Source organism: Pinus tabuliformis, chromosome 8 (genome assembly GCF_031772625.1).
Source record: "Pinus tabuliformis cultivar Carrire ecotype Pingquan chromosome 8, CPIR1, whole genome shotgun sequence".
Lineage (NCBI taxonomy): Eukaryota > Viridiplantae > Streptophyta > Pinopsida > Pinales > Pinaceae > Pinus > Pinus tabuliformis.
Window position 1 is genome coordinate 2,061,005,123 of NC_142294.1, and position 25,871 is coordinate 2,061,030,993.

Sequence of the window (25,871 nt, forward strand, 5' to 3'; positions counted from 1 at the left end):
AGTAGGCTGGTTTTCTATTTTTTTGATGGTTTGGAGTTGCATCTAATTGAATGAATTAGTTTCCTAAGGTATTTTTGGTTGCAAAATCTTTTTCATTTTTCATACAGTATTTGTCTTGAGGAATACATTTGGTTGTTTGGTCTTGTTAGATATGTAATAGTTGTAGACTTGTAGTTGTTTAATCTTATGGTTGAGGCACACTTTTATTATGGAAATAGTTGATGCAGCATTATCATTTAATCCTTACTCCAGGGTTTGTTGAGGAGTTTATTGTGAAACATTTGTATTTTTGGAAATTTTGTTATGTGTGAATGGTTATACAAGTTAACACTTTGTAATTTGTATTATTTTCTAGGTTGAAGACAATGAAATGTTGAGGAGTTTCTTGAGAAACATTTGTATTTTTTTAAATTTTGTTATGTGTGAATGGTCACACAAGTTAACACTTCATAATTTGTATTATTTTCCAAGTTGAAGACAATGAATTAGTAGATGTTGCTTCAGTGAGTGTTGTGAATAACTATGAAATAGGAAAAATGATAGTAGAGGCTATGAGCAAAGTTGGAAGGAAAGGTGTTGTGACACTTGAAGAGGGAAAAAGTGCATAAAATAATCTGTATGTTGTGGAGGGAATGCAATTTGATCGTGGTTATATTTCTCCACACTTTGTGATAGACAGTGAGAAGATGTTCGTGGAATATGAGAATTGCAAGGTAATTGATGCAAAAGAAGTTTCTTCTTGTTTCTTTGTTGTGTTGTTATTCATTTGTTTTCTTCGTAATGTGAGAGAGAATAATTGAAAATCACACTCTTTTTAAAATAAAACCCTCAATCTTTCATCACCATACACACTTGGCATAAATGTAGGTGGAACTTTGATGTTTTGCTGGAATGTGGCATAAATGTAGGTGGAACTTTGGTGTTTTGCAAGGTTCCAGCTAGGTAGAAACCCTGTTAAATTGGGAAGCTTAGCTAAAAATAGGTTGTTAACAATTAGAGTACACATCTTTTAAGGGAGTGTATTATTGCAAGTAATTTGGAAAATACTATTCTTGGCCAGGCATTGCCTTTAAGTTTGAGTATGAGTGAAGCGTCTAGCAGATCTATTAGATGGTGCCTTAGTGTATGAAAATGACAGTTTGTGTGTAGGATCCTCCTAGCTAAGAGGCTTGTATAAAACATTCTTGGAAATGATAAGGATACTCAAACCTAACAATAAACCCTTTTGGAATTGTCTATGGGATATGATTAATCTAAATGTGGTAATTAACTATATGGGTTGGAGACTTTGTCAGGCCAGGGTAACTCCAGCAATGAGCGCAAGAAAACAATTAAATGAGAAAACACTGATTGATTGATTTATTCATTAGCCAGCACTTTATTTATACACATATAAAACGGATCAGTTCATCTTCTAGATGACTGTCCGACTTCACCTCATCCGTTTCGGATTAGGTGTCAACATTCCCCCCCTTAATCTGAAGGGATGTTGGTGAGTCCAAGCATCATTCTGAATTTTTCAAGCTTTTCTCTTCCAAGCGCTTTGGTGAAGATGTCTGCAATTTGCTCGTTTGTGGAACAATGACGAAGATGGATTGTTTTGGCCTCAACATGATGTCGGATCAGATGATATTTAGTATTGATGTGCTTAGTACGATCATGGAACTTCGGGTTCTTGGCCAACTTTATTGCAGATGTGTTATCAATCATGAGTGGAGTTGATTGTATTTGTTTTACCTACAAATCTTCAAGAATTTTCCTGAGCCACACAATTTCTTTCGTTGCTTCAGCTGCTGCCACGTATTCTGCTTCTGTTGTGGAATCTGCTGGTACTGATTGTTTGCGTGATCTCCAGGAGACAGCTCCTGATCCAAGACTCATAGCATATCCTGAAGTAGATACCCCAGTTTCTTTGTCTCCATCGAAGTCTGAATCAGAGTATCCAATCAAGTTGAAGTCGTCCACCTGTGTATACTTGATTCCAAGGTCTTGAGTTCCCTTCAAGTACCTTAGGACTCTTTTTGCAGCAGACCAATGTCCCTCACAAGGCTTTTGCATAAACCTGGAGAGGATTCCAACAGCAAATGAAATGTCTGGTCTGGTAGTAGTGAGGTAGATGAGACTTCCTACAAGCTGTCTATACCTTGTTGCATCCTCAAATTCCTTTCCTTCAGTAGATGTGAGCTTCAAGTTTTGTTCCATTGGAGTAGAAAGGGGATTGCACTCTGTCATGCCAAATCTGTATAACAAATCTCCAATGTATTTCTTTTGAGAAAGAAATATGGACTTTGGATGTTGGGTTACTTCAATGCCAAGATAGTAATGAACATAGCCCAAATCAGTCATTTCAAAATTTTTTCCTAATTCTTTCTTTATGGATGCAATATAGCTTTCATTGTTCCCTGTCATTAAAAGATCATCTACATATACCACAAGATATACAACTGTTTTGCCAACTTTCTTGACAAATAAAGTTGCATCATCAAGATCAAAATGTTTGAAGTTGAGTTTCAGAAGATGCTCAGTTAGTTTTTCATACCAGGCTCGTGGTGCTTGTTTGAGGCCATACAAGGACTTCACAAGTTTGCATACTTTGTGTTCATGTCCTTTCACAGCAAATCCTTCAGGCTGGGACATAAAAACATTCTCTTTTAGATCTCCATTCAAGAATGCAGTTTTTACATCCATTTGATGGACTTTCCAACCGTTCTGAGCAGCTAGTGCAAAGAGTGTCCGGATGGTGGCCCATTTTGCTGTGGGAGCAAAAGTTTCCTCGTAATCGACCCCTTCTTTCTGTGCAAAACCTTTTGCCACAAGCCTAGCTTTGTGCTTGTCAAGTGAGCCATCAGCTTTGTACTTGTTCTTGTAGACCCACTTGCAGCCAATTGGTTTGGTTCCAAATGGAGGATCAACCAGCTTCCAAGTGCCATTCTTTATGAGGGCATCATACTCCTTCTGCATCGCTTCTTTCCATTCATCATAAGAAGCAGCTTCTTTGAAGGAAGTTGGTTCAAAATCTGTAGACAAGTTCAATTCACAATCATAAGTAACATCCATATCAACAGGTGAATTAGAGTTATCTACATCACCTCCATCTTGTCGATTTGAATTTTGGGTTCCTGTTTTTCCAATTTCATCAGGATGAACACTTTCAAGTGTCTTTGTCAGCCACTTTGAGGGACCTTTCTGAGATGGTCCAGGCTGTTCTATTGATTGAGTTGGGTCTGAATCAAGATTGAGTCTCCCAATTCTATCAATTACATCACTTAAAGCATCATCCGTTGTTGGAGTGTCATGCAGGGGAGATTGTTCTTCAGAAGAAGATTCCACATGTTGATCTAGTATAGGAATCCCCCCTTCAAGATGTGGAATCTGATTATCAAACTCTTGGAATGATTTTGGTTTTGTGAATCTATCCAAGCGATCACGTTGCCGCTCAACAACGCTGTCAGATTTGGATGATTCAAGAAAAATGACATCTCTAGATAAAACAAACTTTTTATTTACTTCATCATAAAGGCGGTATGCTTTAGATGTGTTTGAATACCCCAGGAATATACACTTACGACTTCTAGCACCAGGTTTGTTTCTATGTACCTTTGGTATTAAAGCATAACAGGTGGAACCAAATATCCTGAGATGTTTTACCGAAGGAACATGTCCATACCACAATTCATAAGGAGTCTTATTTCTTATAGCACTAGATGGACATCTATTCTTTATATATGCAGCACATAGAACAACATCAGCCCAAAACATTGTCTTTACATTTTTGAAGAAAAGCATGGATCGTACCATATTCAAAATTGTTCTGTTCATTCTTTCAGCTACACCATTCTGTTGAGGATTATAAGGCACAGTTGTTTGATGTTTAATCCCATGTTGGCGAAGATAGTGTTCAAATTCATTTGATGTATATTCTTTTCCATTATCAGTGTGAATAGACCCAATATGAGATTGTGCATCATTTTCAATCCACTTATGAAAATTCTTAAATGTTTGAAAAGCATCAGATTTGTTCTTCAATAAGTAAACCCAACACATTCTGGTGTAATCATCAATAAATGTCATGATATATTTATTTCCATTTGCAGAAGGAACAGGCATTGGACCACATAAATCTGAATGAATAAGTTCAAGCTTCCTATGTGCTCTTGTATGTGAATCATGAAAAGACTGTTTGCTATGCTTTCCTAGAATGCAAGCATCACATTGTTTATGTTTTCTAGGAATTGTAGGCAAACCAGCAACACCATTTTTCTTCAACAAGCGGAGACTATCATAGTTTAAATGTCCAAATCTAGCATTCCATAATAAACTTGATGGAAGTGCACCTTCTTCATGATGAGAAATATATGAGAAATGCTGTGCATGAGCAGAGGTTCCTTGCAGTTTAAGGAGTCTTTCTTCTTCTATACCCCTCATGACAAGTGAGTGGTCAGATGCCTTTCTTACCTCAAGCTTGCCATCAAACATGTGAATGGAGTGACCTTGCTGGCGGATGTGAACCAGGGACAACAAGTTTCTCTTCAGCTGTGGGAGATATAGAACATGATCCAGAAGAAAGTCTGGAAGACCAGGCAGTTTAAGCCTGATTGTGCCAAGCCCTGATGGCTTGATTTTTGACTGATCTGCAAAGTATACTGCTCCATCAACATTGTTAGTGAAATCTTCAAAGAAATCTCTCCTATGAGTCATATGACAGGTTGCTCCTGAATCAAGCAACCAGTCATTTTTCGAAGAAGCAAGTGAAGCATTAAACAAATCTCCATTTACTCCAATATTACATTGTGCCTCAATATAGTGTGCAGATTCAGGTGCTTTACCTTTGTCTGAGTCATCAGTTTTACCTTTCTGCTGATTTCTTCTCTGCTCAACTTTGTCCCATGGTAGCTTGCATGTAGAAGCATCATGTGATCCATTTCGTTTGCAGCGAATGCAATGCAGATCTGCCTTTTCTGCTTGAGAATGTCTGCCCCCCCTGCCTCTGAAGTATCTTCCTCTTCCTCTTCGTCCACCTCTTCCTCTTGCAGAATCTTGAGCAGGATGCTTTTCTTTGTGAGCAAGGCAAACAGTCTCTTCAGAAGATTTAGGGACTGTTTTCTTTCCAAAGGCTTTCTCTCTTTCAACAAACTTTTTCACAAGAGAGTCAAAGGTTATATCTTTAAGGTTTCCATTTGCTTGTAAAGACTCAAGATAATTGGAGTAGGTAGGATAGAGTGCTTTGAGAAAGGCAATAAGAGAGATATCCAGCTCAACCTTAGTGGATTTTATATCATGCATTATAGACTTTATTTCAGATGCAAGAGCAAGAGGATCATTATTTTTCAGTTCAAGAGTGAAGAGTTTAATCATGAGCTGAACAACTTCAAGTGCAGAATGTGTATCATAGAGTTCTTTCAGCTTTTGTATAGCTTCAAAAGCAGTGGAATAGCAGGAAATATGACGACTTACTTCCTCATTGACAGATGCTGCAATCAATGCAAAGGCTTTGCTGTTCTTGTTTTCCCAAATGGCGAGTTCTTTGTCTGATGTGGCCTGCACAGGGTCTCTGTCTTCTTCTCCGACACACACTCCTTTCCACAGCTCATTGTAGATGAGGGTGTGTTTCACCATCCGAGACCATTCAGAATAGTTCTCCTTGCCAGTGAGAACTATTCCGACCATAGAAATGATTGAATGCATTCTGTAAAAAAAAATATCTCTGCCAAAAACTTTTGTAAACAAAATCCTTTTGAGAAAAAAAAATATCTCTGCCAAAAACTTCTGTAAAAATATCCTTATATCATAGCCTTATGCATTTTACTCTTCTTCTAACAGCATGTCATGAGCATTTCTTATATCACCATAACTTCCATAATATTATGTTCCTTCTAAAAGCAGAGGGCGCTCAACATAACATATATCATATCAGTGTTTTTTTTTTTTAAAAAAAAAGAAAGGGCGCTCATCATGTCATGTCACTGTTTTAAAAAGGAGCACGCAGCATATGAAAACGTTGCTGTAACATCATGTCACTGTTTTAAGAGGAGAGCTCAGCATATAAAACATGAAAACGCTGCGGTAATATCATGTCACTGTTTTAAAAAAGGAGCACTCAGCATATACCACATGATACCACATGAAAACTCAGAATACCAACTTAAAATCTTAGAAAAAATTGGGGCGCCTGTATCATACAAGAGATACGAAGAAGAGCTTTAAAGGATTGCTTCGTGCAATGGCCCGTCTTCCCGGCAACAGAGAACGTCCTATTGTGAGTTGCGTACTGAAATTGGTAACCGATGTTGCCTTTCAATTTCTGCCCAACAAGCGGTCTCTGGTCTTACAGAGAACGGTCTTGGTGGGCTGATTTAGTACGATTCTGATGTTTTAAGCAGAAAGTTCAAATAAAAGTAGCCACGACAATGACCTTGGCCAAACTCTAAGAATCGTGAACACAATTTACCGACATTAAATCGGGTTCTTCATCCACCATGTGCAGGAGCGGAACCTCTTCGATGTGATGAGCCGTGGACCATCGGCCTTATGATCCTTGACCCACTTCGAGGTTCGACGACGTTGGAGCGTTTTTCAAACAAAATGCAGAGTCAAATATCACAAGATATGCAGTCGATTCAACAAAGTCACACTGCAGCGCTCACCTGAATGTTAAATTCCTTCAACAGAACAAAAAATATAGACACACGGAGCGGAGAGGGGCAGCATATATGCAGAGACGGAGGTTAATGGAGGCGGCAACGGAACCAAGGTGCAATATATATGTGTAAATGGAGGACTGTGCAATTACCATATGCGACGGGAAATCAATAAAACGCAGGCCGCAGCTTCAATACAGTATGTCACAGCAATCCAGGTCGTGTTTAATCCGCAGAGCTTCAGGCTTCAACGAGCAATCTTCAGGCTTCAACGTTCCTCCACAGTGACACCGGTTTCAATCACCATTCCTCCACAACGGATGCATTCATTAGATTCAAGCGCAGAGATAGAACCGTTTATTCAAATACAGAGGGCGCAGTCTCATGAGAGGTCAGTGTCAGAGAGCGCAGGGCAGTCAGAGGCAGCGCAGAGAATTCTGGTCAGAGGGGCAGCGGATTCAGGCAAAGGCAGAGGCAGAGCCAGGGAATCACGCCAGAGCTGCTCTTAAGAGAGGAGTTACAACTAATTTAAGGGACCTGAGCTCTGATACCATGTCAGGCCAGGGTAACTCCAGCAATGAGCGCAAGAAAACAATTAAATGAGAAAACACTGATTGATTGATTTATTCATTAGCCAGCACTTTATTTATACACATATAAAACGAATCAGTTCATCTTCTAGATGACTGTCCGACTTCACCTCATCCGTTTCGGATTAGGTGTCAACAGACTTGTTGGGTGATCTTATCAAACTTTGATCCATAATAACTTTTTTGGAGAGATTGGTAGTTCACATATAATCTGAAAAGGCCTGGTACTTTACATGGAACCATTTAACAATATAATATGTCATATCATGCAATCTCATTGTCTTTCTCACTGTTTCTGATTTATCTCTCTATTATGTTGTGGTAATTTTCTTCCACTCGCAACTTTGGTACTTTTTGGGCCTTGGAATATCTAAGAGTTGTAGTGGAAGACTAGAGGAACATAAGGAATTGAGGAAATTCTTTTTTGGAATTGCATGGGGAGGGATTTCAGAATTTGGAATAAGATTTCTGAACATGAGTGAAATTTTTTATTTTGTTGTCAATATTGTTATTATGTCATTATGCCTCATATGCTATTGCAAATTGGCTGCTTGTTATTATGTACTCTAATGATATGAGAACTAAAACAACAGTCAAATTTCCTTCTAGGAAATAGAACAATCTAGCAGATACCAAAAAGAAGTCTTTACTAGATGGTGCATCAGTTGAGCTTTATGTTGCTGGTAAGTAGGGCAAGGGTGTGAAATTTTGGCAAGTAAAAAAAGAGACCTTTAGATCCCATTCCCAAAAAGTTGCATTGGGAATTGACTCTTTTCAATAACCACTTCTACTTATCAAAGTTGATAAGGAGGGGTGTTACAACATCAACTCTATTGAAATATGCAATTTTTTTGTCTAAAATTCATCGTGTAGCTGCAATTTTTTGTTGTTTTTGTTGTTGGTTAAATCAATGGCTATAAATGTAATTTTAAGGATTGCCATAACTCTTCACATAATTCTTTAAAGTGTGCTAGCTCAATGGAAGAGCGTCTGCCTTACAAGCAGGAGGTTGGTGGTTCGATTCCACTGTGCGCTAACATGAATTAATCAACGATTTTGTAGTTTATTTTTATTTATTTATTTATTTTATTTTATTTTATTTTATTTTATTTTATATCTATTTATTTCAATTGTGACATATTTTTGAATTCATTTTTTTATATTGTCTCTAAAAAGACAAAAGTGATCTTTAAATAAAATTTTATTGTCTATAGCTAGTATTAAAGATTGGTGGTTCAATTCTTGTACAATTTTATAGTTTATTTTTAATTTTAATTTTTTTTATATCAATTTATTTCAATTGTGAGATATTTCTTGATTCATTGTTTTATATTGTCTCTAAAGAGACAAAGTGATCTTTAAATATATTTTTTATTGTCTCTAGAGACACAATAGCTTGTGTTAAAGACATATTGTCTCTTATCCAAGTAGAGAGACAAAAATGAAATTGTCTCCTAAGAGACAATAATGCTTGTGTTATATATTGTCTTTATAGCAACAATATTTTTAAGACAACATTTTTTAAGACAATAATCTTTAAGACAATATTTTTTGAGACACCCGCTTAAATACAATATTTAAGACAATACACAAGTTTTTTTGGTCTTAAGTTAAGACAATTTATCCAAAACTTGTCTCAAATATTGTCTTAAAACTCTCCTTTATGTAGTAGTGGGGGCAAGGGAAAATACTTAAAAACTATCTAGTGACTGTGGAAATGATTTGACTCTCATATCTGTAAGCTTTTCAATTTGAACTATTTCAAGTAGCTAGTGCAAGCAAACACACACATACATGATATTTTAATTTCCATGGTTACTTGGTATACATCTTCTTAAAGTTATATCACTTTGTTGTTATCTATAAGACTTGAATTTGTTAATAAATACTAATGTTGCACTTTTCCCTTTATTGTATTAGTTATTTATATATACATTCTATCATATTTATCCTTCAATGACAATGACCTGTGCATTAAAGATAATTAAAATTTTAACATTTTTTGAGTCTCAATTTGATACTCTAGCACTGGGACCTGATCCTAATGGACATGAGAATTGAACAACCTTAATGTTTTTATCTTTTCTTCCTTTTACCCATATATGCATGTTCAAATTTAGAAAAATAAAGTTTATACACTTATAAATTAACAAGTAAAAGATTATTCTTATGATTATTATATGTTAAACCATTATAAAACATATATAATAACTTTTTAATTAAGCTTTAGAATGCAATGGCATAGTAATTTTTAATTATTTAATAGTATTATTATTTAATAATATATATATATATATATAATAAATATTTATATTTATATTAATATTAATATATATAATAAATAGTTATATAAATAATATTAAGAATAATTTAAAATTTTAAGTTAGTTATCATTTTTAAGAATTTATAATTTTCTTATATCTATCTATCTATATATATAAAATGAATGGCTGAGAAAAAAAAATCCATGATAAACATTTCATGATATATATATATATATATATATATATATATATATATTTTGTCGGAAAGTGTGTAGCAAGATTTCTAATCATTAAAATTTACCACAATTTTACCATAAAGACTTGCAATTTATAAATATGCTTTGTTACAATATTTTCTGAAAACATGTTTTCTAAAAATACTTCTTTTTGGACTTTTTGGCCTAAATCTCATGAATTTGCTTTGGCCAAATCTTCTTTTACCTTGTTTAAAAAAAGATTTTTAATAAATATATAGAGACTAAACACCTTGAAAATTTTGGGGCACTAGAATTGTGAAAAGTTTACATCTCAAACTTTTGATTGGAAGGAATGTCTATCAAATTTTGGACAAATTAGAGTAGAAAATAAGCTTAAAAACTTTCCAAAACATAGAATAGATAGAAGAGAAAGTAATGCCTAAATATACCAGAGTTTGGAGTTTTTGGCTAGAATCCAATGACTTTTGTTTGCATTAAATTTTATTTTTTGTTATTTAAATTGACTTTTAAATTACATATATGGATTGGAAGTTGAAATACTCAATATAACAAGGCTTATTAATTAATTAATGTAACATTTTTGTAATTAAAATTTAAAATTTAATCAATATAACAATTTTTAATAAAAAATAAAAAATTAATCAAGATAACGTTTCAATTGATTTTTTGTTATTTGAAATGCATTTTTGATGCATAAATAGGTTCAGCAGGTTGAAAAACAGCATAGTACATTCAAAATCTGCCAGTTAAACAATTTAAACTCAATTTTTTTAAAATCTCCATATTGATTAAAATTAACCAGAAATTTTGTCATTTTAAATCCTAAAAATATTTTAAAAGATCAATTATTAACCAATTAAGCTAACATTGTAAAAACCAATTCAAAATAAACATGACAGATACCTAATTTTTAAAATACAAAAAGACTTACAAAACCAGTAAAATATGAACTGTAACATCAGCTACTCAAGAGCTTCTCCAGTGCCCAGTTTTCATCGCCACCACATTTTTGTAAAATACTTCTCACTGTATCTACAGGAAATCCCATATCTACCAACCTTTGTATCTTGTCTTCGTTATCAACGCCTACTACATTTGCAAAAGCACTGGTCCAGTTACGCGCAGTGTTTAGAAATGCTTCATAGTCTGTAAGGTATTGCCGTGCTACAACCGCATCCTGAGGATCGTTGGGTTCTGGTGCTGAAAGCAAGGCTTGCAAAGAAAGTAAGGCTGTATTCAATGTTAGTGCGGGCGACCACTTATCTTTGAGAATATCCAAGCATATTGCTCCGCTTTCACTGCTGATATTAGGGTGCCACACTTTTGTCATAAACTGCATTTTTGGGGGCACAAATGGATACTGCTGAGGCACGCGAATGTCAACTTGAAAGACGCCCTCTTCATAAGGAGTACCCACAGGGCCTCTAATGCTCCCGCACAGGTGTGACACGTCATTATCGCCGCATACCTTAATGCTGATACCCGTTAACCCCGTATTTCTTTCTATCTCATTTATCTCCTTTTGTATCCGTCGAACGCCAAGCTCCATTGTTGCCGCTAAAACCCCAACCTCTAAATCTCAAATAAATAAATAAATAAGCAGTTGCTCTATGTAGTGTAGTGAAAATATAGTAGCGCACCTCCACTTTCTTCAAACAACTCAAATTCTTTGTTAGCGTCTCTTCTTTTTAATCTTTGTAGCGTACTTATATGGAGCCCCGTTTTAATCTTGGTGACCGACGCCCATTGAAAAGTCGTGGCCGTCAAGGTGCTTAAATACATCACGACTTCGTATCTCTCTTTCTCTTTAGGTTGATATTATTATTATTTATTTTTATTAAAAATAATTTTTTTAATCAATTTTTATTTAATGAAATTGGAAAACAAAAAAATTAAAACAAAATAATCATAATATTTTGAAAGAAATTTTTAAAAACTTAAAATCTTAAAAGTGAGAAAATCTTTGACTCTTTCTATAATGGAACTTCTCATTACATAGAAGATTAAACAATTGTTCATTATAGTTGCTCAATTTTATGAATTTAAATTTTTTTAACTCCTTTTTCAAATATTATGATTATAAAAGCTTCCATTTTGCCAAATCTTTATAGTTTTTAACTTTAATCTAGCTTTATTTTACTTTTAACTAAATTGCAAGTACTCCTACTATGTAACTTGTTTTAAGTTAGTATGTCCATATATATATATATTCTAACACAACACAACAAAAAAAGAAACATTATATTTTCAATTTTTTTCTATTTGAAAATATTATCCACAAATATTATATATTTGATTAAAAACTATATTAAATTTTAAATTTTAAATTTCTTTTCATAAATATATAAGGTGGACTTTTAACTAACACTCTATTATTTAAAACATTAAGTTGCATCAACATTTATGACAAATATGTAATATTTAAAATTTATAGTGGACCATGCATACATAAGTTTTAAGAAAACATTATAATAATTCATAAATATAACATCTTTGATATGTAGTCTAAAAAAGTTGAATTATGAACTCAATGGTCTAATACCATAATTATCATTGTGGATAGAGGTTGCCTCATTATATGTAAAAGTGATTTGGTTGATTTAAAAGGCACATCATGATAGCGTAAAATCAATGAAAATCACGTCATGGTGAACATTGATATTAAACATGTACAAAGAATTTACTCTTGGACTTTCATATATACTAGGGAGTGAGGAAGTACAAGCATTTGGCCTAGTGGTAAGTATAGGAGTTGTCCATAATGTGACTTTTACGAAAAATTGGTCACATGAAAAGTGCATTTTTCTCACATCTCTCCTTGATGTGACATCATAGGAAATTCCCATTGCTCATCTCATCCCATCCATTAGTGCCCATCTTCGTCACCTCCTTTAATGCCACTTCGCCAACCTTTGCCTTTTCAAATTTCTACCAACCATTTTCCAAAACTTCCGAGCAAACCTCCCTTGTTTCCCTTGTTTTTTGTTTGCTTGTAGAGGGGCGAACCTGTATGTGTCGAGTGGCATTCTAAGTCACATACTTGAGTCGATAAGTATACCTGAGTCACATCATACTTATCGCTACAAAGGAGTGTTTGTTTAAACCTGAGTCCCATGTTCCGAGGTGCAGAAGGAGAATATTTGAGTTGTTGTCGTTGTCAAGTGAATGACTCGAGCACAACAATCGAACTTGTTGAGCTAAACAAGTTAAGGTGAATCGAATTAATGTTATTCTATGTTATCGGTTGCTATATGGCACGTATTCAACTTATAACATGGCGTTCACATAAAACTAGGGTTATATCATCACAAAATTAAACTAGGGTTTTTGCATCATGAAATTTTAATGGCATATTGGTCATATTAATGGGTTCACAGGCATAATAATGTTCGAAATAAATCAACTTATGAGCTTCCAAAATTATTTTTCAAGGTTTCTCAGAATAATGTTCAGGTTGAGCATTACCCGAAGAAGAAGCATTCCACACATGCAATTATTTTAATTTGCTATCCCTCTTAAATATTATAAGAATTGTGCCACTTTCCGTGTTAATACACTTCAACATTACCTTGAAAAGATGGTGCTCATAGAGGGAATGTTCTACAAGAGATCAATGCAAACACCTCTAACCCTTTGTGTTCCTGTGCTTGCACTGAGACAAAATAATGGATATTAAGCATGAAGCTTGAACGCCACATGAAAGTATTAACATCAGTTACACATAGTAGAAACCATCACCAAGTTTATATAGAAAAAGAATGGGTGAGAGAATGATTTTGGAAGTCTTGCACCTATTTTGTCACAGTTAATTCGAGGAAATTAGTGCAAAAAAATTTCAAAGTTCAAATTTATCAGCTAGCAGCTTATCATTTTATTGTAAACCCATTCTACAAGTTTGTAATGTAAATGATGCTAGTAATACCTATATATATGTAACAAAGTAGGTAAGCTTATTATTTTGGCGACAAATTTCATCCTAGGAGGTTTTTTAACCTTGTTAATTACCAATTGGAAGAGTTTTTTCCTAATTATGAAGGTCTATAATAAACTAGTATTCCCCCTTTGAGGGTTGAATTGTAGTTATCTTATGTCAAAAATATTTTAGTGCATGGTCCCTCATAGTCAGATACCATGGCTAAAATATTTGAGAATGGAAAAATAATTGAATCCCAAAATCCTAAGCTAGAAAATCAATTAAATTTGAGTCAAAAATTAAAATTAGAGAAATGACCAAAACAATAGTAGGTCAAAAGGAAGTTACTTTTTGAAGGTATCCCACCAAGGGAAAATTGGAAATTTCAGAAAAGTTGGATCCTTTGACCTTGGTGTTTAAGTCAAAGTCAAATTTTTTAGGAAATTAGCTCAAAATGATTATTTTTGAGTTAATAAAAAATGGTTTTGATGATAGATTCAAAATTCTAAAAAAATAATTATTTTCGAGAGTAGAGATTAAAAGATTATCAAAGATCTATCGAAGGTCACGGGGATCAAGCAAACTAGTCGTTATTTTCCACTTGGAGGAATTTCTCTATAAATAAAGGGCATTTTGTGTGTGTGGAGCATCATGATCTTGAGCTCCGGTGTGATATAACTTTGTAAATGCTCGTGTAAAGCCACTATCATGCTCGGAATGTTTTGATCATCATAATAAAATACTTTGGGGTGTAGTTCATGTTGTCTTTGTCTCACTGATCTGTGGTATGTGTTGGGTATGTGCATTCCTATATTGTTATTCAAATATCAATTAAATCGTTATTTCAATGTAGATGATAGGAACATTCTATTGGTAAGTTCTGGGCTTATGTTAGGTGATCTGATTCATTGTATGTTATAGTGGTTTCTTCTTCTGAAAATATATATAGTTTTTAAGTTCCCAAGCCCTTGGGCTCCATGTTCACAAATTGTGGGCACACGATCACCATGTTTGGATTCTTAATATTTTATGTGATTTTCTAACTTTGCTAAGGTTGCAGTTTAACATTTATATTTTAAAATACATCTAGTCATTGTCAAGTTTCATAAAAACCCTATCTTTTCTAAATCCTCCTAAACATTATACACTTATATATTTTGTATAATATTTTTTTGTAAATACATTTATTTTCTAACCTTTGTTTTGAGATTTATTTTTTATTTTGTATATATTGGGGTTTTGGGTACTTGTAAATTCATTTGAGCATGTGAAATCCAAAGAAATTTGTTACATTAGAGCTAGATTTAGGCCCTTGAGGGTAAGATATAGCCTCTAACCCTTTTTTTTGCACGGCCAACAACTGAAGAATTTTGCAGTGAAGTTGAATATCTCAAGCATATTCAAAATTTTTGATGAGGGTTTGAATTTTTTTTAGGGCCTATATAACGTCTTCCATTTCCATAGTTGTCTAGCCCTTTCAGGCTGAGCATCACCCTTCCTTGGCTTAGCGAGGACCCTTTTAGCCTCAGCATCAACCTTTAGGCTCTTCTCAAGGTTGGTCGTATCCTCCTTAAGGCTTGTGGCTCCCTTAAGGGTAATTGTCTAGCCTTTTGAGAGACTCGACTTGCCTTCATCCCCCTTGTTATGGTCATTTGATACCTTTTTAGGCTTAGTCGTAAGGCCGAAAGGCCTTGACCTCCTTTGAAACCCTCTTGGCAACCTTCCTCCTCTTCAACACTAGACCTCTACGACCTAACACTTCCCTTCTTTGACCCTCATTTTTCCTCTGTCCATCTTTGATTGAGTATTTGAGTAATTCATTGTTATAGAGGCGGGAACAGTTTCATAATGAGCATGGGGTTATTTTCCTTTCACTGAACTCATTTCATAATGTAAATACCTGGAAAGGAATCGAGTTATGTGTAAAATAGGTTTTTTACTTTATGAATTATTGTGAAAATTTGCCTACAATTGTGTGCATTAATTCTCGGTGACCGATAAATGAGGAAAATATCATAGGGTAAGGGATAATGGTTGGAGTGAGTAAATATGAGTGGGAGCGAGAGCGTAATGAAATGAATGTGAATGAAATGGGAATGTATGCATTAAATGGTAAACAATCACTAGATTTAATAATAAGGATCATCGAAAAATTCATTGGTTGAGATCCCATTTATGGTGGAATGATAGTTTGGTGGAAGCATTTATTTGGTGGCAAAAATAGTTGATGGCGCAATCGAGAATGATTTTTAGCCCGGGGGGAGGGAAGGGGGTGGTTAGTGGTAAGCAAGAAAATATGAGGGGGTTGTGCAACATACAGTAGAGCGCCACCTAACGAAGGTTGTTTTGGTGAAACAACTTGTTGCACCCCCTGTTAAAATTCAAACAAGCAGGGAGCTATGTAATCAAATCAAAACCGTTGATTACTAAAGAACCAATCGCTACCAATGGAAAATGTACAATAGTTAGTGGGTGGAAATTTGACATTATATTAAAAAGAAAAACATTTAAAAAGTAAATATGAGGTATTATAAAATTTTGCATAGCTTTATTACAAAGTGCATATAAAATAAAATAAGAAATATTTTATAAATCCAATTTCACAATTTTATTAGAACAAGAAAATGATACAATATTATTAACTTTCCTAAATTTACTTAGCTATCGAGTATTTCAATCAATTCCTTATGAGTTAAATAAGTTTGATTCAAAAAAAAAAAAAAAAAAAAAAAAAACTCAAATATGATTGAAATAAGTTTTCAAATTTAAAAGTTGTGGAGATGTAAAAATTACAAATGAGTTTTATTCAATTATTTTGTTTCAGGTTATCTACAAGAGTTTAGTCATAACACACAAAAAGACATATATTGTACTTTTTAGAGTCCAATATGAAGCTTGGAAAAGGAGAATAGAAGAATGCAGTTAATTAAAAATAATTTACAATTTCAAGAAGGAAGCATTTCAGTTAATTGAACATTTTATTTGAGATGAAAATTTAGGTGTTTTATTTATGGTTGAATTACTATAACATCGAAATCAATGCAAATCATCAATATTTTTCTTTTGTACTTACACTGAAATCAATGCACAATATTAATCCAATTACCTTGAAATTAATGTACACCATGCATCTAGTTAAATCAAATCAATAAATCAACAACTTCATTGAAATCAATGCATTTAATGCAAACAATAAAATGCGATGAGAAGTCAACATCTCCCTAAAATCAATGCATCTAATGCAAACAATCAAATAGGATTAGAAATCAACATCTACACTGAAATAGATGCATCTAATGCAAGCAATCAAATAGGATTAGAAATCAACATCTACACTGAAATTAATGCATCTAGTGCTAGCAATGAAATAGGATTAGGAATCAACATCTACACTGAAATCAATGCATCTAATCCGATAAATTAAATAGGTTTAGAAATTAACATCTAAGTTAATGAAATTAATGCATCTAATGCAAGCAATTAAATACAATTAGAAATAAACCTCTACACATAAATTAATGCATCTAATGCAAGAAATAAAATAGGATTAGAAATCAATGCCTACATTGAAATCAATGGATCTAGTGCAAACAATTTCTTTCCTTAGGTTAAAACTGGAAACTAGGGCCAAACTCCATGTGGGTCACCTCATTTATGTCAACTGATATTTTTCCTAGATTCCTCTTGTCGAGAGGTGTAGGATTGATCTAAAGATCATCCGATTCCGACAAGTATTTATGGAGATATGAATTTATTTGTACTTACTTGACAATTGTCAAGGTCGGCCAACAGTTAAATGTGTGGCACACATGCCCAATGAATCATATAAATACAAGAGAGGTTGATTCATTTTCTCATCATCTCATTTCACTCATTCTTCTCTCTCTCTCCTTAGCTTTGGGTTTGTTGATGCCTCTAGAATTGTTGCAACAATATTGGGGAATGGCCACCCGGTCTGGCCCTTAATATAGTTCCTTTTCCATTTGGTATGGTGGCTCCGACTGGATAATATGGGACCAGTTTCCCAATAAAGGTGTGATTTTATGAGTGGGTGTTTAAAATATGTGACAAGTTGATAGATGGTTTGAAATTGTAATACTTCTGAATATATATATATATATATATATATATATATATATATATATATATATATATATATATATATATATATAGATATATATATATATATATATATATATATATATAGATATATATATATATATAGATAACTTGGGTAACTTACTATTTATGTGATTTATGATAACTTCTGGTAACCAAACGCTAATAAAGATTAATCAAATGATTACAGAAGTTAAGAATGAATGATAATTACTTCAAACAAAGTAATATAAGACATATTTCATATCATAATACCATTAATTATCAGCATACATGTTTAGGATATCGATACCAGATTTATTCAAAAGTGATATAAATGCAAAATTGAATGGACATTCACATATACAACAATATTGATTCAAAAGACTATTAGATTTCCTAACATGAAACAGAATGACATTGATATAAGTACCATATGTATTTGAAACGTACTATTGAAGTAACATCCTGGTTCATTCTTCTTATTCTGGAGAACTCCAAAAAGATACAAAAATGCAAGTCCTTTTGAAATCTGCTTACAAAAAACTAGAACCTTGACCCTTGCTTTCTATAAAATAAACTATGAAGTGCAAAAATGCTATCTTCTTCAATCCAATTTTAATACAAATTTAGGACCCTTTCTAAAATGACATGAAAGGGTCTTTATAGTAAAAATAAAAATAAATTGAATATTCGTAAAAAATGCTTGGAGTGGTTGGAACAGTCTCTCAAAATATGGGATTTCATGACAAAAATAGAATTTCAAATAACTTCAAAAACATGCATCGCATCTATCATTCCTCCCGTGGCTTTAATTGACAAATATCAAGCATGGTTTGGACTTCCGGTGGATGACTCATCCTAGCATGCAATTGACCTATGTATTCCGCATCGGAGAGTTCGGGCATCATGTGATCGACTGCATATGTGAGACATTTGACCGTCATTTGTTGGCTATGCAGTTTGACCAAATAGAGCCAATGCGTATCCCAATTGAGGCTCTTTAGTTTTTTGAATATTTCTTCTCTCGTGGACGAATCTTGCTTCCATTGTTTTTCCAATACTTTTTCCTTAGGAAGATTTTCAGGGGTACACTCAAAAATTAAGTTGGCGCTGTGTAAATTATCATTTATCAATTCAATGATATTATTCCTTGTTTCCCTGGCCCTTGAAGTTTCCCTTTCTGGTTTAATCAGCTGTGTCTCCCATTCTAAGAATAATATCTCTTTCTGAGATTCTTCAATTACTGGCAATTTGGTAGCCCTTCCTTTTTCTTTGTTTTACCAAGAGATAAAATCTGTAATCTTGTCATCTTTATCCTCAAATTCCAATTTGGAATTGACCGCTTGATCTAGCAGTGTGTTGGTTTTGATGCATAATGGATGAATGAGGGATATCTTTTGGCAGAGTTGGGTTAGCTATTGAGATAAGAAGTTATTTATTGCTAAGGATTCCTTTATAAATTCTTCAACTTTAGGATTTTCCTTGAATTGCTCTATTGAGAGTTGTAGCTGCATTATTTGTTCATTCTTAGCTTTAATGTCTTCACGATGTGCCAGTTTCAACTATTCAAAATCTTGGGATAGCTGTTGATATATTTCAATTGCCTGCTGATCAATTCTTTATTTTTCTGCCTTCAGCTGATCTTCAAGTTGTTTAATATTTTGATATTTTTCCTTGACCAATTGATTAACTTCAGTTTCTTTATCAATTGTGGCAACTATGTATGCCCCTGCAAACTAAGATAACTTGGTCAAGTCTTCGGAGGGATCAATTTCTGAATCTTTCCAAATGACATTCATGTATTCATCTTGGGAGACTGTTGTCGATACTTGGTCTATTTTCCTCTTCTTCCTCTGTCTTTTGACTACAGCACTGTGTTTAGGGCTATAAAACACATCCAACAGTAGGATCTCCTCAATACTCAATACAATCTCAGATGAAGGACGCTCAGGGATTATCTTGATTTCTTTTATAGTTGAATCCTTGCTAGATGCCTTTTCAATCAGAGGATCATGAATTATGGGTTGTTGTCTCAAGGGAGATTGCGGTGTGATAACAGTTTGGGTATCACTTTGACCTTTAATATGTAGGTCAAACTATTCCCATTCTTTGGTCAACACCGGATCAATGTGAACATCTGTATCTAACTTTTCACTGGCTTTCTCGCTTGTCTTGGCTTCACCAGAAGTTTTCTCTATGTCCTGCTCTGTGTTTTGCTCTATGGTTTGCCCCATTTGATGGATGACTGGTGTAGTGCTCAATAAGTCCAGTGGTACTAACTGAAGCCTTTGACCCTGTATTAAATGAATTGGTCCATTTTTCCTGGTTCCAGCCTGATATTTTCCAGATGGCTTACTTGCACGAATGCCCCCTACTAATCTGAAGAAGTCATCGAATTCATCCTTTTCATGGATGAATTGCTTAACCTTTACCTGAGTAGTAAATTTATAAGTAACTTTATTTGGGTCATATTACCTTTTGGGAATAACAGCTAGGTTTAGACCTCGTATTTTCTCGGCTTCAATTTGTGCATGTTTGTATTCATGCAATGAATAGATACCACATCGGATCGAAAAGGTAGGCCATAAGTGTTTCTTAGCATCTTTGAGATTTTTTGTAAATCCTTTTTCAACCGTTTGACAGGCTATTTCCCTTGCCAATAGTTTATCCGAGACATATAGAGGAAGGACATGGGGATCAGTGATGCTACCATAAACCCTAATGTATGTAAACAATTCTTCCTCGAACCAACTGGCAATTGAAGTTAGATCAATACTAGCATCCTCGAACAACCGAGGAGCTGGTTTATTAAAAATGGCCTAGTGGATGGGTAGAATGAAACCATGGAAAATTTTGTAAAAATTATTCTTATATTGGGACTTCCATAGGCTTTTATGGTAAATATGGATGGGGGTCGGGTCCTGGATAGTCCACTTCCATCCCATTCTGAGAATAGTATCTCTTTATGAGATTCTTCAATTACTTGCAATTTGGTAGCCCTTCCTTTTTCTGTGTTTTGCCAAGAGATATAATCTGTAATCTTGTCATTTGCATCCTTGAATTCCAATCTGGAATTGACCGCTTGATCTACCAGTGTATTGGTTTTGACGCATAATGGATGAATGAGGGATATCTTTTTGCAGAGTTGGGTTAGCTGTTGAGATAAGACTTATTTATTGCTAAGGCTTCCTTTATAAATTCTTCAACTTTAGGATTTTCCTTGAATTGCTCTATTGAGAGTTGTAGCTGCATTATTTGTTCATTCTTAGCTTTAATCTCTTCATGATGTGCCAGTTTCAGTTGTTCAAACTCTTGGGATAGCTGTTGTTGTCTTTCAATTACCTGCTAATCAATTCTTTGTTTTTTTGCCTTTAGCTAATCTTCAAGTTGTTTAATATTTTGATCTTTTTCCTTGATCATTTGATTAACTTCAGTTGCTTTATCAATTGTGGCAGCTGTGTATGCCCTTGCAAACTGAGATAACTTGGTCAAGTCTTTGGAGGGATCAATTTCTGAATCTTTCCAAATGACAATCATGTATTCATCTTCGGATACTATTGTCGATACTCGGATATTTCTTACTTTTAGAAATAACGTTTCTCAACTGATCAAACTTAAAATGTTTCACTATGTTTTTCTGGTTTGAAAGATTTCACAAATTTAAAGAACATCTGAGAGTTTGTGATGTTTATCTAATTTCCAAAATTGTAATCATTTCATTGAAAGTATATACCTTCTAAAAGCATATATTCACAATTTTTCCAAAGAGATTTCAACATTAAAAACCAATGGTATGCTATTTACAACATTATTTCTAAAAGAAATCGAAATTTGCATAAAGAATATGTACAGATAAGAAGGGGTTACCTCCTTACGAAAAGAATTTTTTTAATATAAGGCCATTCACAGGAAGAGAATCTCTCTTTCCTAATAAGTCTTGTAGTAAAAACGTTGATGAGCCTATCTTTTCAACGATTTGAAATGGTCCAAGCCACATCTTCTGAAATTTGGTATGCTTACCTTTGTCTTCATGTGCTTTGTCCCATTTCAAAATGAGATCACCAATTTGTAATGTTTTTGAGCCGAATGAACTTTCATCAAAAGAGGATTTAATGACTTGTTGATGTTTAGCATGAGTAATCTTGGCTTTTTCTCTTTCCTCATCTAGTTTAACAATTTGATCAAACCTTAAATGAATAGAGGAAGAAGGAGTTTCTTCAATGAATTGTACTAGGGCTAGTGATGGGAGGGTGTTGGGACTAATAATTATCCTTAAAATACATCCACTTTCACTCCATTCAACATCCAATTTCTCTCCATTCACACATTTTCTCACCTCTATTCCACCACCATGTCATCACATTAGCTTCACTTTCATCATTAAATGGTTTACCATTGTGTTTTCCAAAACATTAATAATTCTTAGTATTTTTAAGTGAATTTGTGGTTAAACTTTAGAAAATAATATCCATATACTTATACCTAACAATTAGAATGAGTTTGTTGACATGTGTAGGTACAAAGGAAGCTTCTAAGGCACCCTTATGTGGCAGTCTATGTTCAAATTCGAATTTCATGAGATCATGGACCTCATGGAGAAGATCATGGAGTATAGGGTTATGTGTCACTATTGGTTGAGAGATATGTGGATTCGAAGAGGGAATAGTGGATCCACATTTATGAGTTTGTTATCATAACTTTTGTATAAATAGGAGTGTTATCTCCTTCGTTTGTAATCTTAAATTTTAGAATTTAGAAACTTAGTCCTTCATTTGTGATTTTAGATTTTAGAATCATTGTAATGTATAGTTTAGGACCTATTGGAATGTAGAACTTGGAGCTTGTAATTGCAATTTGCAATTAAGGATAAATAAAGTGGGTTGGAATTTCCTCTACATTTGACTTCTTTATAGGTGTGCTTGTGGAGCTATGGAGGGCCCCCATTGCCTCACTTGCATGCTCATTTTGTTTTGGTAAGATTTAATTTTATGTTTGTTTGTAGATTTCATTAGGTTCATATGTTTGAAATATTAACGAATGACCTTTCGTAAGAAAGTATTAATGTTTCTTTCAATGAATTGTTTGTTATTTAATGTTTGATTTCATTAGTTTAAGTTTCTGATTCATATGCTTGAGATATAAATGAATAGTCTCTTGTAAGAGAGCTTTAATATTTCATGCAATCAATCATAATTAGATTTAAGTGCTTTAATTTCATTAATTTAAATAGTTTGTTGATTAAGATGATTAGAAATATTAATGAACAGTCTCCTGTAAGGGAGCTTTGGAATTTCTTCGCCTAGCTTAGTTTAGTTTGTCTCTAAGTCCATATATATTGGATGATCCTCGAAGCTTACTTATCCATATTTTTAGTAAATGAAACTCTAATTGCATCTGCATTTTAGACCCAACAGAGGGCTAAATTTGGTGGAACAACAGCTTCTTTCCCATATACCAAGTTAAAAGGAGAAGTACCAATGGAGGCCTTCTAAGTTATACGATCTGCCCATAGTGTGAATATTTTTTTTTTTTCTAAGTTAAGACTAACCTAAGTACCCACAAGGGATTTGAACCGGTGACCTATCGCAAGGAGTGCCTTAACAATGCACCCATTCACCGTCAATCCAAAGCCCCGTGGGCCATAGTGTGAATATTAAAGACTTATGCCAATTCTTTTGATTTTGATCAATAGTCCTTTTGATAATCCTGATGAGATTTTTGTTAGTTGACTCTGCTAAGCCATTTCCTTGTGGATAGTAATTTGCAGAGTATTTTAACTTAAAACCTCTCTTAAGAGCAAATTCGACTATACTATTTCCAGAAAAATAAGATGCATTATCAAAGATAAGCGCATTAGCTAAATCAAACCTAGTGATGATGAAATGATCAATGAATTTGATAATCGCATCAGAATTTGCTACCTTTAGTGGAAATTCTTCCACCCACTTTGTGAAGTAGTCCGTGGCCGTAAGGATATATTTGTGCTGCTTGGAAGAATGAGGAACGATTTCCCCTATAATATCAAGCCCCCACTGCTCAAATGGTTGCTCAATATTGACTGGTTGTAAAGGAAAGGCTAGTTTCCTTTGCCTCCCACTAGCAGTTTGGCATATATTACATTTCCTTACATAGTCATGGGTGTCTTTGAACAAAGTTGGCCAATAATACCCAACATTCAATATTTTGTGTGTTGTAGTGTCTCCTCCAAGGTGTCCACTAGCTGGGCCATCATGCAATTCCTGTAAAACCGTTTGTGCTTCAGATTTTTCAAGGCATCTTAATAGAACAAAATCATAATTTCTTCTAAATAACACATCATCAATAATTTCATAGTGTTTGGCTTTTAAGCTTAGAGCACGTTTGTTTTTGTAGCTGAATTAAGGAGGGGAATATCCATTTTTTAAGTAAAAAATCTAATCAGCATATTGAGATTCAGAATCAATCATACTTATCTCATTCACTTGTGTTGTACTACCTGAATCTTCATGATCTGGTATATTGGAAGCTCCTGCCAATAACCTACAAAAACCTTGCCCTCTCACAATTTTCACTGGTTTAATATCAATGTCATATTCTTGTAAAGCTGTTACCTAATTAACTCTTTTCTCTCCTTCTTCTCTTTGAATTAGCAATTGTCTCACTGCAGGAAATGGGACTATCACTTTTGTATGTGTTTTTAGGAGGAAAGGTATAAAATTTTTAACAGACTTAAATACAACGAAGATTTGTTTCTCAACTTCAGAATAATTAAGCTCAACACCCTGCAAATTAGAACTAAAAAAAGATATGGGCGCTTCCACTTATTGATCATTTTAACTAAATTGCAAGTGCTCCTACCATGTAACTTGTTTTAAGTTATATATATATATATATTCTAACACAACACAACAAAAAAAGAAACATTATATTTTCAATTTCTTTTTTTTTTTTTAATTTGAAAATATTATACACAAATATTATATATTTAATTAAAAACTATACTAAATTTTAAATATTAAATTTCTTTTCATAAATATATAAGGTGGAATTTTAACTAACACTTTGTTATTTAAAACATTAAGTTGCATCAACATTTATGATAAATATATAATATTTAAAATTTGTAGTGGACCATGCATACATAAGTTTTAAGAAAACATTATAATAATTCATAAATATAAGATCTTTGATATGTAGATTAAAAAACTTGAATTATGAACTCAATGGTCTAATACCATAATTACCATTGTGGATAAAGGTTGTCTTGTTATATTTAAAAGTGACTTGGTTGCTCTAAAAGGCACATCATGATAGCCTAAAATCAATGAAAATGAAGTCATGGTGAACATTGATATTAAACATGTACAAAGAATTTCCTCTTGGTCTTTCCTATATAATAGGGAGTGAAGAAGTACAAGCATTAAAATGGGAGCTCTTGGCGTAGTCATCACTATAAGAGTTTTCTGTAATGTGATTTTTAGGAAAAATTGGTCACCCGAAAAGTGCACTTTTCTCGCATCCCTCATTGATGTTGATTTGAAGTCGTAGGAAATTTTGGTTGCCCATCTCCCCTATCCATTAGTGCCCATCTTCATCACCTTCTTTAATGCCACTTCGCCAACCTGCGCCTTTTCAAATTTCTACCAACTCCATTTTCCAAAATTTTCAAGCAAAGCTCCCATGTTTCCCTTGATTTCCGCTTGCTTCGAGAGGGGTTTTCCACTTGCTTGCACATGGGCGAACATGTCTGTGTCGACTCGTGTACCTGAGTGTCTATTTAAACACAGATGTAGAAAAATCACATATGTGAGTAGCATTATACTTATCCCTACAAAGGAGTGTTTGTTTAAACTTGAGTCCCTTTTTCCGAGCTCAAGAAGGAAATATTATAGTTGCTCTCGTTGTGAAGTCACTGACTGGAGCAGAATGATCGAACTCCTTGAGTGAATTGAATTAATGTTATTCTATGCTATGAGTTGCTATATGCCCTTATTCAACTTATAACATGTCATTCACATAAAACTAGGGTTATATCATCATGAAATTAAACTAGGGTTTCCGCATCATGAAATTTTAATGGCATACAGATCATATTAATGGGTTCACACACATAACAATGTTTGAAATAAATCAACTTGTGAGTTTCCATAACTATTTTCAAGGGCTTC

At 33.9% G+C, this 25,871-nt stretch overlaps 1 non-coding gene and 1 pseudogene across 1 annotated transcript; one reads left to right on the top strand and one right to left on the bottom strand.

Moving 5' to 3' along the window:
- Positions 1-8,192: 8,192 nt before the first annotated feature.
- TRNAV-UAC (transfer RNA valine (anticodon UAC)) lies at positions 8,193-8,264 on the top strand. Its single transcript has one exon. It is a non-coding gene; the product is annotated as a tRNA-Val (tRNA).
- Positions 8,265-10,668: 2,404 nt separating this feature from the next.
- LOC149244738 (ubiquitin-conjugating enzyme E2 27 pseudogene) lies at positions 10,669-11,259 on the bottom strand (annotated as a pseudogene).
- Positions 11,260-25,871: the final 14,612 nt, after the last annotated feature.